We start from the raw sequence: 3,293 nt of genomic DNA on the forward strand, positions 1-3,293 counted from the left end.
TAGGTTTAAGTAGTTCTAAGTTCTAGGGGACTGATGTCCTCAGATGTTAAGTCTCATAGTGCTCAGAGCCAACGAATATTGGCCACTAAATTGGAACACCAACCAGGAAGCATCAAGTGTTCCAAATTACGCTATCCTCCACGTACAACGCTCTTCCCAATAGCATGGAGAACAGTGTACATTATAATTACAAACCACTTACTTTACTGCAGTAATGTATGCATTATCGCCGGCACGGTAGGTGTTCGGTCAGAGGGTTAGCTGCCCTCTGTAATAATAATAATAATAATAATAACTGAGTTAATCGATCAACAACGAACGTAAACGGGTGTCAGTGAAACAGAATGACAATCCTAAGGGCTCGGGTTCGATTCCCGGCTGGGTCGGAAATTTTCTCCGCTCAGGGACTGGATGTTCTGTTGTCCTAGTCATCATCATTTGATCCCCATAGACGCGCAAGGTGCCGAAGTGGCGTCAAATCGAAAGGCATGCAGCCGGCGAACGGTCTACCCGACGGGAGGCCCTAGTCATACGACATTTACATTTTAACTAAAAGTTTCATCAGTCACCAGCTTCACTGACAACATTCTTTGTAGAACCAGTTGATGCATACGTTATTATCAATGTTACATAACTTGAGTTCTATATAGGACGTAATTTCTGACTTCTGTCAAATGATGCAAATGGCTCTGACCACATCTGGTGTCATCAGTCCCCTAGAACAAAACTACTTAAACCTAACTAACGTAAGGACATTACACACATCCATGCCCGAGGCAGGATTCGAACCTGCGACAGTAACGATCGCATGGTTCTAGACTAAAGCGCCTAGATCCACTAGGCCACATCGGCCAGCGTTGACTTCTGTCCTCTATTTTTCCGTTGTTTGGGAAGAACAGCGTACAAATAAATTCATGTACTTTAGTACTTATACACTGCCCAGCCACATTACTGTAACCTCCTGTCAGAAGCCTCAACAACCATCTCTTAAAGCACGAACAGCTGCACGACGTGCTGGAAGAGAGTCAATGAGGTTCTGGAAGACACAGGCGGGGATGTGGAGCCACGTCGACTTCAGCGTCGTGGGCAGCAGCGCTAGGTTTCTCGCTCTAGGATCCAAAGCGCGAACAGTCGGATCGAGGTAGTCCCACAGATTCCCGGCTGTGGCTTAATCCAGGAGTTGGTTGGTTGGTTGGTTTGGGGAAGGAGACCAGACAGCGAGGTCATCGGTCTCATCGGATTAAGGAAGGACGGGGAAGGAAGTCGGCCGTGCCCTTTGAAAGGAACCATTCCGGCATTTGCCTGGAGCGATTTAGGGAAATCACGGAAAACCTAAATCAGGATGACCGGACGCGGGATTGAACCGTCGTCCTCCCGAATGAATCCAGGAGTTTGGTGGACAGGGAAGTACAGTAAACTCATCCTTTTGCTCTTCGATTCACTCTCGTACACTGCGAGCTGAGTGACATCTTGCTTCGTCCTACTAGTATATGCCATCGTGGCGAGTAACCCCCTGCATGTAGGGATTGACATGGTTCCCAAAAATACATGCATAATTGTGTCGAGCCATCGTGCGTTCCAGAGTGACGTAATCAACAACGGAACATCACTTAAATATCCCCCATACCGTAACGCATGTAGGGCTGTTCGTTCGATGAAGTACGAAATGTAACTCATCTGCAAAGGACGGTTGTCGCCACTCAGTGGAGGTAAAGTTGCGGTAGAAACGAGTAAGGTCCAGCCTTCGTCGTCGACCAACAGCAGTCAGCCTCAGTGCAGGAACAAGGTGCTTGTTGCGGAGGCCCATAAGCAGCAACGTTTGCTGAACAGTCGTAGGGGAGACACTTTTCATAACTCCTTGGTTCATCTGAGCGGTCAGTTGCCCAAAAGTTGCCGGCTGATTCGCCCGTACACATCTCCACAGCTGTCGTTGTCTTCTCTCATCTATGGCTCGTGCTGCACCACAGTTGCATAGGAGCCGGATTTGGATAACGCCATTTTGCCAAGACAGTGGGCGAACAGTTTACAAACTTAGGCATCTCCACCCTCGGTCCGCAAGCCAATGCTCATGTCTTTTTCGAAGTGACATAATCGGTCCGTTTCCGAATCACGACAATGACTGTACTGTTTTCAGCGTCCCTCCGGCACTCTTTGTATTCCCTCGACTGCTAACGTTGCCACCTGCCGTCTGCAAGAGGTTAGCGCAGGCCGACGGCGAGCATAGGTGACATGATAATTAAATCAAAAGCCTAAGCTGTCAACAAAGATAGATATACATCAACGGCAACAGTTGAAAATGTGTGCCCCGACCGGGACTCGAAACCGGCATCTCCTGCTTACATGGGCAGGGGCACTACGAATGTAGTGTGTGGACATTAAGTTTGGAATGTTGGTCTCACGGGGAGTGTGCAAGCGATAAATCCCTGCAGTCGCACTATCCTCTGTGTCCTCGGTAGCTCAGATGGATAGAGCATCTGCCATACAAGCAGGAAATCCCGGGTTCGAGTCCCGGTCGGGACACACATTTTCAACTGTCCCAATTGATGTATATCAACGCTTGTCGACAGCTTAGGGTCTTGATTTTATTATCATTTCATTCTAGAGAGCTGCATGGTCACCGATGGTATCTGTTCTTTCGGACATGTCCGAACCATAGCACCATCATATCGGGCATAGGTGGTGGTCACGTTACTGTACCTGGACCGTGTAGATTGCTAACAAACATTCTTAGTCGAGTACGTTTCTCTTCCTAATATATGAGGTCCTTACTCAAGCAGCGTTTATCCTTCCATATCGTCTCAGCACTTTCTTTTATTTTCTACGTTCCCACTTACCAGTCGCTGTTTGTCCTTAGTTTCCTTCAAAAAGAAGTGTCCGTGAAGGACTAGTGATCTCCAGGAAGAACGGTCGAAGGCTGTGGTCTCTGAGTTGTTAACTTTAATGTGCCGCATCTTCCTCTTGCTTTAATTACTTCCATCAGGCGTTTCTTGTGAACGCCCCCCACTCCCCCCCCCCCCCCCAAAAAAAAACACACATACACATCGTTTTCCCACTATTGCCTCTGAATAAAACAGTTGTTTGGGATATTATTACTGGGCATGCGCCCTGCCCTTCATAATTGGCGTCTTAAAACCATCACTTCTACGCTGGTTGTATGTGCCTCTTCAACAATGCTGACATCTGTGAATTTATTTGGTTATCTCAGCACGAGTGATTAATAGAGTCATTCTGGGTACTCTACCAGGCTGTTGTTTCCATTTTGTGCAGAATATTTCGACTAGCGACATAGACGT

General features: G+C 47.5%; 1 non-coding gene across 1 annotated transcript; it reads left to right on the plus strand.

Moving 5' to 3' along the window:
• Positions 1–2,445: 2,445 nt before the first annotated feature.
• On the plus strand, positions 2,446–2,520 carry Trnav-uac (transfer RNA valine (anticodon UAC)). The gene has a single exon. It is a non-coding gene; the product is annotated as a tRNA-Val (tRNA).
• The last annotated feature ends 773 nt before the right edge of the window (positions 2,521–3,293 follow it).

This window comes from Schistocerca gregaria, chromosome 2 (genome assembly GCF_023897955.1).
Source record: "Schistocerca gregaria isolate iqSchGreg1 chromosome 2, iqSchGreg1.2, whole genome shotgun sequence".
Classification (NCBI taxonomy): Eukaryota; Metazoa; Arthropoda; class Insecta; order Orthoptera; family Acrididae; genus Schistocerca; species Schistocerca gregaria.